The sequence below is a fragment of the Culex quinquefasciatus genome, chromosome 2 (assembly GCF_015732765.1).
Source record: "Culex quinquefasciatus strain JHB chromosome 2, VPISU_Cqui_1.0_pri_paternal, whole genome shotgun sequence".
Taxonomy (NCBI): domain Eukaryota; kingdom Metazoa; phylum Arthropoda; class Insecta; order Diptera; family Culicidae; genus Culex; species Culex quinquefasciatus.
The window spans coordinates 145884270-145901468 of record NC_051862.1 but is presented as its reverse complement, the minus strand read 5'-3'; the positions used below and the strand labels follow the sequence as shown (position 1 = coordinate 145901468).

General features: G+C 34.9%; 1 long non-coding RNA gene across 1 annotated transcript; it reads left to right on the top strand.

Annotated features, from left to right (window-relative positions):
• Positions 1 to 1447: 1447 nt before the first annotated feature.
• On the top strand, positions 1448 to 1960 carry LOC119768108. The gene is made up of 2 exons (XR_005277923.1): positions 1448 to 1598; positions 1653 to 1960. It is a non-coding gene; the product is annotated as an uncharacterized LOC119768108 (long non-coding RNA).
• Positions 1961 to 17199: the final 15239 nt, after the last annotated feature.

Below are 17199 nucleotides of genomic sequence, written 5' to 3'. Positions count from 1 at the left end.
TTTGAATAGCTGAAAATTCTCTATATTTTCCTTTTTTGAACTTTGTTTATACGACCCTTAGTTGCTGAGATATTGCCATGCAAAGATTAAAAACGTTGCTTAATCCACCTTTAGGTGGTTGGTGCCTTCCTCACATTTATAAATAAGTAAATAAAATTATAAATAAGTAAATCCAACCCCCCAAAAGTGTCCACATTGCTTATGGGCGTGACAAAGGCCTTAATATATTAATTTTTGGTATTTAATACATTAAGGAATTAAATTCCTCATGTCATTTGAGATTTGACAGCGCCACACCTGCTTTGAAAACTTTGGTTTGCTTCGTGTCTCTTTCGCACGCTCGGCTGTCAAGCTTGTTTTGGTTTCGTGTAAAAATGAATGACGACGTGGAGCCACAGACAACAGACGTTTGGGCTCGATTCTTCCCTTGTGTAAATCATTGCAACGGGTTTTTTTAGTTGTGGCAATCCGTTTGTGGCGCTGCAGTTGCTTTGCCCTGACATATTGCCCGCTGTCAAAATATCGCTTTCCGCCTACTGTCATTTTCGTTCCGCCATAGGATTTGTTGGTTTTCAACGTTTGTAATCGTTTGTTCTGGATGAAAAGTTGATTTCAGCGGATTTCATCAAAATCTCTCGCGCTTGCAGCTGCTTGACAATTGTGAGGCAACCAAAGTGGCCAACCTAGTTCCTGAACCGACGGATTGCGTCGTTATGGAGGGGTTGGAGGATCGCTTGCAATGGATATCCGGTGGGGGAAACTGACGCGCCGGGGAGAACATTCGAGCCACCACGAGGGTTCGCCGGAAGTGGCGGCGCTTGAAGGTGGTGTGGGTTTCGAGGGCACTGAAGAGCTTGTTGTCTTGGAGGTGAGGGTTGAAATGATCGTGGTAGCTGGTTTGTCGGTTACGGAGATAATCTTCGACAGTTCCGGATTGTTTCGTTTCTGGCTCCGGATCTTTTCTCCTCCAAGAAACGCTTGCCCATCCTCCCGATTTCCACCGAGTTTCCTCCTTTTCGCTCTCCTCTGTTGGTTTTGTTTGTAAACACAACCAGCAAGAATTTGACAGCCTTAAGCGCCGCCTTGGTTTCTGTGTTTAAAAAAGCATCAGGCTAGACTATTTTTTTTAATGTCGATAATTAATTGAAAAAAAACCTCCATGTGCTCGTAAATCGCGTTAATTAATAATAAAAGTATATTTACTAAAGCATAAATACGTAATCTTTACCTATTTACATTTTTTCGATAAATTTAAATAATATTGTTTTTATTTATATTTCTGGGTGATGCATTTTCAAACACACCTTCTCAGAAAACCATCATGGCTGCTTTAGAGAGTGGCAATAGGCTAACAGATGGCGCTAGTAGATAAGCAGGATGCGGCAGCCATGTTTTTACACAAGATTTTCAAATTATTTTGTTCTAGCCGCTACGTCTGTTGTCTGTGGTGGAGCTGAAGAGATTTTGGAGGAGGACGATCCAAACGTGCATTGACGGAAAAGTTGCAGCCGGCGGAGTGGATTACTTTAACCAGTAGATGGTTAAGTGCGGTTTCACCTATGACAAGATCCTGGAACGCGCTTTGCCGGAGTGTTATGGTCAAATTCAAGAATAGAAATCAGACGTCAGACAAGAGCAAGATTTCGTTGCAGCTGGTGGTGGCTTGCGACAGCGATGCCTTCAACAAATCGGCATCGGGGGAAATAAATTGCAACTTCTGTGCAACCGTAAACTGCACTACGAGCGCTGTGATGACAACGCCGCTCTGCGGTGCACTAGAGCTAGGGTGCTGGACTGAGGCAGGTTCGGGAATTGGTGACACGGAAAAGCATTCAGGAGTAGTCCATTATAATTTCATCAGAGTAACCTACTTGGAGTGGCTTTTATCTACGTTAGGTGGTACTTTTTGGTAGATTGCATTGAAAAGAAGAAAATAAAATATCTCATCTTTGTTGTTTCATTTATTTCAATAATAATCCCGCCATGTTAAGTTGGCCAGTTCTTGAGTGTCTGGAATAACGGCGCCACTTTGCCGATCGCCAAGGACCCAAGCGCAGAAGCTGGGGCTGGGGCGCAGCTGGTGGGCCGCATTCAACATGCCCAGCTGTTTGGCGGGAGGGCTGACGAAAAAGCCAGACCAAACCAACTGGACCATGTTTGCGAAAATATGTGGGTGGAGAATTGGAATCGAGGATCCGTTTCAACCAGGGGGATGCTAAAGGCCGCCATCTTGAGTGATTGAGATTAATAACGCGCGAAAACTGCGCACAGTGAAAACAAAAATATTTTTGTTTATCAATAATTCAATTTTTATTATAAGAATTACTGTAATAAAAGTCAAATTACACAGTAGTTAAGTTAAATGTTTCATGTGATAAAAGTACAACTTTAAATGAAGTCATCGGCCCGATGTGTGCTTAATAATCCAAACTTTAGTAGTTTATTTTGCAAATAAATTGATAAAAAACACCTCAAAAACATACACTAACTTTTAAACTTACATTGCGGTAAAATTTTTCATAAAAACAATAATTACTTTATTTCCATTTTATGCCAGCAGTTTTTGTACTTTTTTTTACAGTGCGCAGTTGCTTTGTTTTGGTTCCGTAACGAACAGCTGTTCTTTTGTGCTGGCGCCGAAATTGACAGCTTCCTATTGTTCTGGTGCCGAAGTTGACAGCTTGTGTTGGCTGCGGGCGAGATGCCTGTAGTGAGATATAGATGTCGCCCCCCTGGTTTCAACAAACGCAGCATCGAGGTGTGTCTCAATGCGCCGCTCGGTGGCCTTCTCCAACAAATCTTCCGGCTGGACCAGCTTCGATATCGTCCAAAACGTCGTTGCTACCGCCTTGGATGGCGCTGCGCAACTTTTCCGGTTTGCCTGTGCCGCGCTGGCACCGCTGGCACTTTCCTGCTCAACCTGCTTTCCGACGACACAAATTTTGCGCCAAACACAACAACAAACACGCGCGGTGTCAAACTGTCAAACCAATGTAGTGTAAGAAGAGGTGGCGTTGTTTTGAACGTAAACAATCGTTAATGTATTTAATTCCTACCGTTAATTAATTAAATTATTTAATTTCTTACTACTGTCCCGCCCCTCGGATCTCCCCTAACGTAATCGCAGCACCTAAAAGTAGAGAGCCTGGAGCTTATTAGAGAACGGACATCTCAAACCAAAAGTACCAAGCGAAGCACGAGAACTGTCGAACGGAGGTACCAATCGAGCAAAAGACAAAGGATTTTGCTCGATTGGTACCTCCGTTTGACAGTTCTCGTGCTTCGATTGGTACTTTTGGTTTGAGATGTCCGTTCTCTAATAAGCTCAGACAGACTTTTTGTCAAGATTATGCAGACACCGCCTTTGAGGAAAATGGCATCCCTCTACACGGCTTTTTCGTGGCGATCAAACCCGACCATTTGAGGTTCTGTAAATTCAGACCATTTTTTAAACTGCTTGTAAGTTTCGATTGGTAAGTCAGATCTTGAAAATTCTTAATCCACAAGAAAGGTCATATCAGAACCTTTCTAAAAATATATAATATGGCAGGTTTTCATGCAAAACCCACCCTTTTTTGCAAATTGTGAAATTTATATGCAGCAGTTTTTTAAGCATAACTTTTGATGTACTTTACGAAATCTTATAAATTTCAATAGGGGCTTATGGGACCCCAAGACGAATCGAATGAGTCCAATACGGTCAAAATCGGCTCAGTCAGTGACGAGTTATTCCAGTGACATTGATTCGGTACACATGTCTACATACAGCCAAACACACAGACATTTGCTCAGCTGGTGATTCTGAGTCGATATGTATAAATGACGGTAGGTCTAAGAGGTCTAATTAAAAAGTTCATTTTTCGAGTGATTTTATAGCCTTTCCTCAGTAAGGTGAGGAAGGCAAAACAGGAAATTTTGATGTTTTTTAAGTCTCACCCAAACAACCCACCATTTTCTAACGTCGATCGGGAGGACAGCACGTTTCAGAACACTTGAAAGCTTGAAATTTGGAAATGAATGCACACATTTTGTTGCTCTGAATGTGATCAAACCAAAATCACCCAAAAATATCATAATATTAGGCTGGGGAGCGTTCTTTTATTACGTAACGCAAATTTTGTTACACTGCTCTCGCGCGTCGAAGTCTCCATCCGGAACCGTCCAGCCTGGGGTATTCGGAAGTGACCGGTGGCGTACCGTATGAAGCAGAAGCTAGTGAAGAAGCGTTATAATAAATACAAAAAAAAGTGTTTTCCTAACATACTAATTTTTTTTTAATAAATGTAAAAAACCAAGCACATTTGTCTGAAATTATCCCTGTAGTGCCAAATGTTGTGTATTCTTGCCATAAAAGTAATTTTTCATCACACCCCCCCTCCCCCAATTTCCGTAACATTTCGTAACAGACTCTCTTTTCCCTGTGAATCAATCCAGACGGTTGGACCACCAATCGAAAGAGGAAGACTTCAGCTATCGTTTAACTACATAGATAGTTTTACTAAACATAGTTAAAGCACTTAAAACATGCAATCAAAATGAGTAATTTTTCAGTACAAATCGGACAGAAGACCAATCAGAGCGAGCGTATGCATTCGAGACCGCGCCCCTTTTGTGCCGTTCTCCGGCTGTGCCGCTATTTAAGCAGAAAATTTCGCAAAAGCAAGTCACTTTGGAACGAGCACTCGAACTGTGCACGTCGGGCCGGCGCGGAGCAGCAGCAGCAGCAGCGGCCAATAGAAGAAGAGGACCAGCAACCAGAAGGAAGAACCACCGGCAGCAGAAGGAGGCAATTCGAGCGAAGCGGACCGCGTTGAAGTCACTATGATGCGGCGGTTCTCATGAAAAATGGCCAATTCGACAGTGGTGGAAAAAACCTGGAGTGGCTGGTGCCCTCGAAGCAGGTTCCCCCGGGGCCTGGGGGGACATTTGCAGAACCATAAGAGTTGTGGCAATATGGTTATCGAAATTCATGGTTTTTGATACTGAACATAATAATGGCCATTTCGACAGTAGTGGCCACAACCTGGAGTGGCCGGTGATCTTATAGCAGGTTCCCCCGGGGCCCGGGGGAACTTTTAAAGAACCATACGAGTTGTGGCAATATGGGTATCAAAATTCATGGTTTTTGACAAATCTATGAAACAAAATAAAATAATCTTATTCCAGATTTCACTAGCAATCCAAAAACACATTCAAATTGTTTTGTCCTATGTCTTTCGGTTATGTCTCTGACATACCATCTTGAACTTTTTTTTTTGAAAAGGTCCAATAAACCAAATTTTCAGTTTTTGCTTTTTGGGTGTTTTTTAACACTTGTAGCACCAACGGGGTCAAAACTTACGCGAAGCACCAAGGGGGTCAAAAAACTTGGAAATGCAACTTTATTCGGCTGTATCTCGTCGAAAACTCAACCGATTTGGATTATTCTTATTGCATTCGATCCGGAAGAATGTCAAGAATCACCTCCAACAAGGTAGATCCAAAACAGATGCGTCTACCTTAAGTTATAATAAAAAAGGCATTTCCAACTTTTTTTCAGACGGTTGTATGAGCCGGTGAAAATGCATTTCCAACTTTTTTGACCCCGTTGGGGCTACAAGTGTTAATAACCCTGACTCAAGGCGGTTCCAAAAACACCCAACAAGCAAAAACATCAAATTTGGTTTATTGGACATTTTCAAAAAAACTCCAGATTTAGACATAGCGTGTTATTGAGGTCCAAAAAGTTCATGCATCCCATTGAAGTTCTAAGCACATTTTTTTTTGGTTGGTGTTCCATTCATTGATAAACTCATACGCTAATATCATAACGGTCTACGAGGTCGGTCAGCTACGGAAAGAAAATCGACAACATTCGCGTTCAGCTTTTCCGTGAAATTTGCATGCCCAACCGTTGATATCAGTGAAGCATAAAAATCCAACCATAGAAAGCAAAATTAACGTTCAAATCCGGGCCACAAAATGCTTCGCGATGCGCGGTATCAATTGCTGCTGAACATATATCGTGTGGGAATGCTGCTCCCCCTGCTGAGCTGTAAGCTGCTTTAAACATTGGGAATCGGGATGAAACGAGAGTAAAACGTAAAATCTGACCAACTTCACCCAACCCTCCCCATCCTCATCTTCAGGCCAAACTCAGTCCAGCATGAAAAGCTAACTGCATTCATTTAATAATGTAAACCTAAACAGTTTGCGGCAATAACCGTTTTTTCGTATTAACAAATTTAATTGAAATTTTGCCTGCACTTGCTAGCTTGGTGGCTCGGAAGCATTTCGATGCAGAGAATTGTTCCAGAGTCGTGCTCGGAAGGAAGAACTTCGGTGGAAAGGCATATAGAGCTGCGAAAAAAAAATGTATGCAAAACCCAAAATGGAACAGACAACGAACCAGGGATTTTGCTTAACTACACAGTATTATTAATTTTGGCAGGTTAAAATTTGATGGTAGATGTGACAGGCTGTGGCTGTGTCACTGACAGCCCAGACTCGAAATCACTTTGGATAATGACATTATCAAGAAAAAAAATGTTTTTCTTTGTCTTATATGGGCCTTGAGCTCAAATATGACTGCCTAAATGTATTCCAAGTAGTATGATTATGATTTTTTTTTTGCTGTTTGGTCCTTTCCAAACTTTCATTTCTGCAGAGAATGCCCACTTGTCTGTGGCCATCAACCTGGCGTGAGATTTTCCTCCAGACGAACCGAACCGCGAAAATCTATTGCGCTGAACGTGTGCCGGGCCCCGGCTTTGGCGCGCATATCGATTTGGGTGAGGTGATTTGCTAATGAGAAATGTTGATTACCACCACGTGTTTGTGTACCGTGTGCGTGTGTGTGTGCGCTCTTTGGCGTTAATTTGTTTGGGCCTCGTTTTTCTTTTCGAAAATTTTGGGGCCGCCCTCCCCAAAAGCACCTGCAGATTCTGCAGAGGAGCACCTTTTAATTGGCCGAGCATCGCGGGCAACGGGTTTGGGATCTTGGCATGAATGGACCTGATTCACCTGTGGCCCTCTTCCATAGGCGATAATACCCTTACCTAGAAAACTTGAAAGTCATTACAAATTGAGTTAAATTTTTACGATTTCTTGGCATTTAAACTGTTTTGAACTGAGTGAAATAGTAGAAATTTGACAAAAAAAAATATTTTTGGTGCTGCAAATTATTATCAATAGAAACTTGTATTTCGATTCCGATATTTTAAGGACCTACTCTGCCCATGATCGCATAAATATCCCATTTGCATTTTCAGCAAGTTGAGAAAACGGGCTTGAAAGCACCTTGTAGGCATCAAAAACTGTGTCTTATGAATTTCAATGTTGTCGTCATTTTATTTAATATCAGTTGAATGGAAATCTCATACATGTTTTTATTTAAACTTTTGTTATGTTTATATTAAAATTAATCTTGATTTTTCTCTTTCGATTTGAAAAAGTACGCAGTATATGTTGTATGTGAACAGCTCATCAAAATTTTCGTATACCATCCCGATCAAAGCATGCTTCCAGTCCAAGTAACATTTTAGTCGCAACAAACTCCCCAGAACCTTGATAAACCCCACATAAAATCCAAAAGGACCTCCGCAAAAGGTTGTAACGGCCTATTGTTAAAATCTACATAGGAGTTCAAGGCTTTACAACTGAATCCTAACAATATCCTTAAAGCCTTGATAAAACCTTTGTAAAAACCTTGTCAGGAGTTAACGAAAAATGACATTTCATACGTCTTCAAACGTCTTATGCCAAATAGGTTTTGTTTTGGCAAAAAAAATCTTCGTCTTGCAAATGAAATAATGGAGATGGTTGTCAAAAATGGCGATGATACATAAAAAAAATGTTATTAGAGGTAATCAAAATAATTTGAAAGTCTATTGCTCGCAATTGGAGGCTCAAATTCAGCTGCGGTTGAAATTTTATTGATAAATGTAGGAAAGATAGAGCCAAAAAAATCAACCCGTTTCATCAAAAATCATTATTTTGTAATTACAATTTTTAATTAAAAAATATTTTTTGCGGGTTTTTTTTAAATCGTTTGAAATATTTTTAAACTTTCATCGCTACACACGGAAAGAAGGTTTATCGTGAATCTTACTAAATTTCGGTTAAAAATCCTAAAAAAATTGGTTGTTTTTTCAACCACCAATTTTTTTAGCTGGAAATCCTAAAAATAAATCCTGGATTTGACAGCTGGATCCAGGTCCTAAAATGATAAATCCAGCTAAATTTTTAGTAAATTTTACTAATTTGCAAGCTGGAAAAATGCTGTCAGTCTCAAAAGCTGTATGTTTTGAGAAGGTCTGTTAGCTATTTTAGCTAGATTTTATGGTATTCTAGGAAGTTTTATAGTCAGCCCAGCAAGTTTTTATGCTGTTTCAACTAGTTTTTTTGGAATCATTCTCAAAATTTTCCATTGATGGCTGCGAAGCCAGGTATTTTCACACATCTTTTTAGCTAGTTTAGCTAACTTTGCCACTATTCTTGGTAGGTGTTTTGGTTGGAATAGCTAATTTTTCCACTATTTCTACAAGTTTTCTTTCAAAAGCCTCCGTTGCTGCCTGCAAAGCACGCATTGTTCACCCAGCCTTTTTGCTGATTTAGCTCGTTTCTTTTTTGTTCTTGCTTCGTTTTTCGGTAAGTCCAGCTAATTTTTCGACTGTTTTAACTGGTAATTTCGAAATCCTTTTTAAAATCCCTTGCTGTCTGTAAAGTTGTTTTTTTTTATTTTCAAAAAGATTTTTTGCTGGTGTAGCATGACTTTCCGCTATTCTTGGTACGTTTTTTGGTAGTCCAGCAAGTTTTTTGGATGTTTCTATAGTTTCCAGGCTTTTTAAACTATGTTATAGTCGATCAAAAATACAAAAATACAAAAATACAAAAATACAAAAATACAAAAATACAAAAATACAAAAATACAAAAATACAAAAATACAAAAATACAAAAATACAAAAATACAAATATACAAAAATACAAAAATACAAAAATACAAAAATACAAAAATACAAAAATACAAAAATACAAAATACAAAAATACAAAAATACAAAAATACAAAAATACAAAAATACAAAAATACAAAAATACAAAAATACAAAAATACAAAAATACAAAAATACAAAAATACAAAAATACAAAAATACAAAAATACAAAAATACAAAAATACAAAAATACAAAAATACAAAAATACAAAAATACAAAATACAAAAATACAAAAATACAAAAATACAAAAATACAAAAATACAAAAATACAAAAATACAAAAATACAAAAATACAAAAATACAAAAATACAAAAATACAAAAATACAAAAATACAAAAATACAAAAATACAAAAATACAAAAATACAAAAAAAACAAAAATACAAAAATACAATAAAACAAAAATAAAAAAATATTCAAATACGAAAATTCTTAATTTTACTTTATTTTACTTTATTTTACTTTATTTTACTTTATTTTACTTTATTTTACTTTATTTTACTTTATTTTACTTTATTTTACTTTATTTTACTTTATTTTACTTTATTTTACTTAATTTTACTATATTTACTAAATTTTACTCAATTTGACTTAATGCTTAATTTTACTTAAGTTTACTCAATGCTACGTATTTTTACCTAATTTCACTTAATTTTACGTAATTTAAATAATACTGCTTATCTTTACCTAATTTTAATTTATTTTTCTTAATTTTGCTTAATTTTTCTTAATTTTACTTAATTTTACTTAATATTACTTAATTTTACTTAATTTTACTTAATTTTACTTAATTTTACTGAATTTTACTTAATTTTTATTAATTTTACTTCATTTTACTTAATTTTACTTAATTTTACTTAATTTTACTTAATTTTACTTAATTTTACTTAATTTTACTTAATTTTACTTAATTTTTATAATTTTACTTAATTTTACTTCATTTTACTTAATTGTTCTTTATTTTACTTAATTTTACTTAATTTTACTTAATTTTACTTAATTTTACTTAATTTTACATAATTTTTTTTTTATTTTACTAATTTTTGATTATTTTACTTAATTTTACATAATTTTAATTAATTTTACTTAATTTTACTTAATTTTACTTAATTTTACTTAATTTTACTTAATTTTACTTAATTTTACTTAATTTTACTTAATTTTACTTAATTTTACTTAATTTTACTTAATTTTACTTAATTTTACTTAATTTTACTTAATTTTACTTAATTTTACTTAATTTTACTTAATTTTACTTAATTTTACTTAATTTTACTTAATTTTACTTAATTTTACTTAATTTTACTTAATATTACTTAATTTTACTTAATTTTACTTATTTTTTTTAATTTTACTTATTTTTGATTATTTTACTTAATTTTACTTAATTTTACTTAATTTTACTTAATTTTACTTAATTTTGCTTAATTTTACTTAATTTTACTAAATTTAACTTAATTTTTTTTAATTTTGCTAATTTTTGATTATTTTACTTAATTTTACTTAATTTTACCTAATTTTACCTAATTTTACTTAATTTTACTTTATTTTACTTTATTTTACTTTATTTTACTTAATTTTACTTAATTTTACTTAATTTTACTTAATTTTACTTAATTTTACTTAATTTTACTTAATTTTACTTAATTTTATTAAATTTTGCTTAATTTTGCCTAATTTTACTTAATTTTGCCTAATTTTACTTAATTTTACCTTAATTTTCTTAATTTTACTTAATTTTACTTAATTTTACTTAATTTTACTTAATTTTACTTAATTTTACTTAATTTTACTTAATTTTACTTAATTTTACTTAATTTTACTTAATTTTACTTAATTTTACTTAATTTTACTTAATTTTACTTAATTTTGCTTAATTTTACTTAATTTTACCTTATTTTACTTAATTTTACTTAATTTTACTTAATTTTACTTAATTTTACTTAATTTTACTTAATTTTACTTAATTTTACTTAATTTTACTTAATTTTACTTAATTTTACTTAATTTTACTTAATTTTACTTAATTTTACTTAATTTTACTTAATTTTACTTAATTTTACTTAATTTTACTTAATTTTACTTAATTTTACTTAATTTTACTTAATTTTACTTAATTTTATTTTATTATTTAACTGAACACAACTTAATTTAACAAAATTTGGTCAAATTAAACTAAAATAAAAAAACGATTTAATTTCAACTAAATTTATCTGAAATTAACTCAATTTTGCTTAATTAAACTAAATTTAATAAATTTAACTGATTTAACTTAATTCTAATTTTTTTCTAAATTTTACCAAGTGTAACTTAATTTAATTAAAATTAACTTATCAAATTTAAATTTTATTTTAATATAACTTGATTGAACCTAATTTTATTGAAATTAACTTAATTTAAATTAATTTAACATTATTTAACACTATTTTTGACGTGCTTAAAAGGCGTTAGGTGCCCTTTTGTTAGGATTTGTCAAACATTGGCCAATCTATACCTAGGCATTCTGTACCCGCTGCCGCTCCAGGAGGACAGATGTCCATACAAAAAGTAGAGTGTGGGCAATCGCCTGCCTCCCCTTTTCCTGCCAAAGTGTTGCCAAAGTGGTTTAGTGATGCCCCCATGTTTTCACCTACGCATCGTCCAAACAATAATGAGAGGCTCAACTTCTAACCACATTCCCTCAACACAAAAAACTTCTCACCTTATTAACTGAAACTTACCTTCAGGTGCCGATCCGCAGAAAATCTTCCTGGCTTTTGATTTATTCACTCAAACAACACATTCTATCACCTTTTGCACTTGCACTTGCACTCAAACAACACACATAATCACCAAAAAACTTCTCGATCTGATCGGCTCAAACAGGATCGAACACGATACAAGACATTGCTTTGTTTTGCTCTCGAACTGATGATCTGTCAAAAATCCATGCTGCCGGTTCCAGCTAGTTTTTCGGTAAAAGTAGGCAAAATTGTGCTGAAACACCATTATTTTTGGTGAAATCTCTCCTGTCATTTTGATTTGGGCTGTCAGTTTTGGATAGCAAATCAGCAATCAGGGTTAGCTGTTTCACCAATCCCAAGTTGGTAAATTTACCTGTAATTTTAGCTAATTTAACCAAAAAAATCACTGTTCCACCAATTTGAAGCCAGCTAATTTGAATTGTTAAATTTAAGATGGAACTCCTTTCCGTGCATTAATGATACCAGAATTTTAGCATGAATGTGTGTTTTTCATCAAATTTTTCAGTTCTCTACTTGTTTAACCAAGGTGATGGTCAATCAAATTCAATCAGAACACGCGTTTAGCGCCATATTTGTGCACTGCTAATTGGCCGCGTTAAATGCTTTTTCAGGTGCTTATGGTTTTAAGTAAGCTTTTTGCATACCTAATGGCACTTGACAGCTAAAACACCCTTGGTTTTAAAATAGCATGCGATAAAACCGATTGGCATGACATAGCCATTGGGTTTTCAAGACTTCTTAAAACTTTCATAAAACCTTATTGAAAGCCATTTAGCTTTTATTGTCACAAGGTTTTATGTCTGAGGCATAAAACTTTGTTAGAACCTACTAATTAGCTCTTGCTTATTGGTTGCGGTAAATGCCCAAATAAAACTATAAAGCAAACAAGATGCTACCATAAAAACTCAATAAAACTAGGTGGTGACTAGTTGGTTTAAAAATGTTACTTGGGAGGGTAACCCTAATAGTAAACTTATCTGGAGATGGAAATGGTAGATTTTTTCAAGTTTTAAAAAATAAAAAAATGATCCTTTTGACGATTTGTGCGAGTTTTTGGTGAATGGACCGGGTGTTTCTGGTCGGATTAGTGAAAATAAGTAATAAGTAAGTTTGAATTATAAATAATTTTCCCAAGAAGAACTCATTTGTGAACATTTTCTCTAAGAGAATCATATTTGAACATTTTTTAAATGGTACAAACAAACTTGCTGTGAATATTTAAATTTCTAGAACAAGGTGGTGAGTATTATAAGTGCAGCATAGAGTAAAGTGAAAGTGGAAGGTACTCCAGTATTTAACTGCAAATCGACCAAAATGCATAAGGGCATTTATGCGAACATGGGCAGTAGTGATGGCCAATATCTTGTAATTTTTCTAATGAAAGTAGTTCTTTGTAACAAAATACTGCATTTCAAGGCTATTTTATCAAGAGCTGCAAAATCCTGCCTCCAAATTGCCTGTTCCATAATTTTGGGATGTTATTGTACCTCCCAAAGTTATGAAACAACTAAATTTAACTGATAATTTCACAAAATAATCGAACAGTTCACTGTTGATGTTTTTTATGTTGGCCGATCTGTAAACTGTGCAGAATATGAGATTGACTGTACCAAAGAAATTAATTCTTGAAAAATTATGGGTTTTGGCATAATTTTTTTGAACATAAATCCAAAAAATATTTTCAGAGCAAACTCAATGCAAACAAAATTTATACATTTTTTTGGTAAAATGCACCTTTATAAAGCTATTGATTTGGTTGTAATCACCGTGGAATTTTTAATTGATTAAATTAACCAATTATGAATTTAACCAATTACCTTTATAAAGCATCAAACTGTGGTTTTTTGTCGATAAAGGTTTCCATTTTTTGAAATTTTAAAATACTTTATGAAGCACCCCTGCAAATAATATTTTCGAAAGCTGAGAAAATTTTCTACAATCTTTTAGTTTTGACTTTGTTGATCAGACTGTTGGCTGCTGAGATGCTGCTACTTAGTGTTTTAATTTTGTGAAAAATTAGTTTTTCTCTGTGTTTTCTAAATAGCCCTGATTGTTCGATTTAAGATATCTTGGAAACAATTAGTTCGGTTTTCAATGTCAATCATTTGAAAATCATTTGAAAATCATTTGCTCATTTCAATGAATCCTTTTGAAAAGGCCTTTCGAATAATTGCAAAAGATGCGAAACTCCCCCAATTCTGAACAATATTGCTCGACTTAAATTCCAGCGTGACCAGGTTAGGTCATAGGATATTGGCATGACCTCAGATGGTCATAATTTTCAATTTCATGAAGTTTGATATGTCCCATGATATGCTTCCTTGCATACTCCGGAAGTGTCCCCCACTGGCCACCGGTAACCGGTTCCGGCGTGACCTGGTTGAGTCAGAAGATATCGGCATGACCTTAGATGGTCATAATTTTCAATTTCATGAAGTTTGATATGCAACATGAAGGGTTTCTAGCGATACCATTATTGGAACCGTTATGGTGGTACCCTGGAACCGGTTCCGGATTGGCCACAGTTGGCCGGAATGATCCCAAACAGTCAGGAGTAGTATGTAGTGTACGTTTGTAATAATTTACAAAAAAAATCCGGTTGAAAAAATTTACTAATGTGTTGATTTTATAACAAAAACTGAAAAAATCATGTTTTTCGGATGTTCCGGGTTAACGGAACCGGTGTCCGCTTTTGACAAATCATCTCTACGGGAGCTTAAAGTTGAGGTTATTACCCGTCAAATGCAACTGGAAGCAACCCGCTATGTGTTATCGTTCCGGAGATACAGGTCCTCAAAGTCGGGGCCTCAAAAAGGACTTTTTTCGGTGGTAGCAGGTTCCCGGTGGTCACAGTGCCCAAAACCGGTTCTGCCGGTCGGAATAGCAAAGTAGACATTTTAACCCTTCATTTGCGGCCAAGACATCCAAAATCGGTTAAGATTCCGAATTTTGCAGGCCAAAAACATTTTTGGGTTATATAGACCCGAGTACCATAAGTGTATGTACGAAACGAAGACCATGGCCAGGTTAAACCGTGTGAAAACATGGGCTTCAGGACGAGCCATGTGCAAGCATGAAAATTTAAGGCCGCACCTCCTTTTCAATATTAAAAAAATATATATAGGAGCCGAGCAGCATTGTGGTCTTGAGGGTTCAATGAATTTTCTAGAGTTTAAAACAAAGTTTCCACGTGGTTTATGGATGGCCTCCAAGCACATCATGTGAAAGCATTTCTAAAGTCCCCTGTTCTACTTTCGGGAATAACGCTGTTTGGTTACAATTCAGCCCTAATTGAACGAATTTCACACCTTTCAACTTATTAGATTAAATTTTTGACGGTTACCAACTCTCCCACTGCACCCATTGCCTTTACTTTACTTGGTTCATTAATTACCGTGCGTTGGACGCACCGTATTGCGTTAGCGCCTCACATTGCCACGAGCTATTTTTCCTATGCTTTTTCATGTAGAGTTTTTTTTGCTTTATCCCCACGTATTCGCCGTTGAGATCATGCTTCCAAAAAGCATATAATCATCGAAATCGAGGGAAATGGGGAATCCAAAGAATGTACATATGTGAATTAAGGCAAACATTTACTTGCTCTGAGGCTGTATTGAGCGTAAATAAAATCGAATTGAAATATTTGAAATATGGGTCATTCCATCTGAAGCGGAACAGCATTTGAAAATTACCCTCTCCGATCCTGCTCAAATTTGGCAGGGCTGTTGATACTATCAAAACATGCAAGAATCCCGAATTTCATCCAAATCGGACCACCCCCTCCATTTTTGTACCTCCCCAAAAAATCGACTTTTGACGATTTTTGACCAAACCTCCTAGTTTGAAACGACGATAACTCAGGAACCACAAATCTTAGAGGGTCGGTCTTAGACTCAATTTTGAAGGAAATTGGACGTAGAATCCATTTCCGTGATCAAAATTTAGATTAATTTATTTTTTCTACCTGTATTGCGCAATTGAAAACTTTAAACGGCCGTATCTCAAAACACCCCAACTTATTTTTTTTATTTGACCTCACCATCGTGTTCCCCGGCCAATTTTACATAAGAATCACTTATCGACAGAAATGAATATGTTTTGTTCCAGAGATATCGAATTTTAAAGTTTTGTGTTTTTGAGATTACCTACATTATCTTCATTCGCCGCATCTGCTAGAAGCACACAGGCGGGCTGATCAATAACTGCTACCTGGTCATTTATTGAAATAATATTTCATCATAAATAATCTTTATCAAATTGGGCAAAAATTAACTGTATAACACTGTAGGAAACTGGAGTTTAATCGCGAATGTTTATCTGTTAAAAACAATGAATGAAGTGAATTTCTGTGCTAACCCATAGGACAGAGCAATAACGACACACAGTAAAGGGCAGAATTGGATTCCGATGCAAAATGCAATTAGGGTAGGGTAGTCATCAATGAGACACTTTTGGTTTTCAACTTTCAACGATTTTTCTAATTTTTTCATCAGCATGTCTTAATGAGCTTTTAGTTGCATTATCATTCTATTAATGTGTTCTATCATTGAACAAAATATGAGATCGATCCGACATCTACAGCCCGAGTTATTCAACTGTCTCATTGTAGACGCACTTGGCAGGAACAATGAGACAGCTTGGGAACAATGAGACACTCTACGAAAATCAACATTTTTCTAGCAAAACATCATGTTTTTGTATTGTTCCATTGCAGGTGACTTGCCTTGAACATTTTAGAGCAATTTTGCCAACATGAAACTTTTATTAACAAAAGTTACACTAAAAGTATTTAAATTTTGTAAAATCCATATATTAATACCAAATAACTTTGTATTTTTGGTTAAATGAAGTTTAAACTCTATAAATATGCCAAAAATCACTTTTAATTCATGTTTGGAAAGATTTCCATCGATTTTGAAAAGTTTATTGAAGAAAAATCAAAGTGTCTCATTGTTACCCATGGGCTGAAATGAGTGGGGAACAATGAGACAGCCCTGGATTCTGGGTATATTCTAAATTTTGGCCAAATCTAATGAAAGGACATTGTAGCCCAACTTAATCCCTATAGAACGTCGAAAGAAATTTGAAGAAATATTAGTTTTGGTGTAAATGGCAGCCTACGAGCGAAAAAGTAGTTTTTTGTCCATGATTTACTTTTACACCCCAGAATCAAACATTTATGAATTACTTTTCAAGGGAGCGTCCATAACCAAAGTCACTTATATGGCAGACGTGTATCCAGTAGACACGTCTTTCCCCCAAATATGAGCATGATTGGTTGAAACTACGACTTATGAGAGCCATTTTATCATTGTTCCCCGTGTCTCATTGATGACTACTCTACCCTAATCTTGTTAGTAACACTGAACAATAAGTGCACGATACATTATTGAGTTAAAAATATGAATTAAAATGAATAAAATTTGTTGATTTGTTGTACTCTAGTGAAGGACGATCACAAGGAGTAGGAAAAGGATTTCTG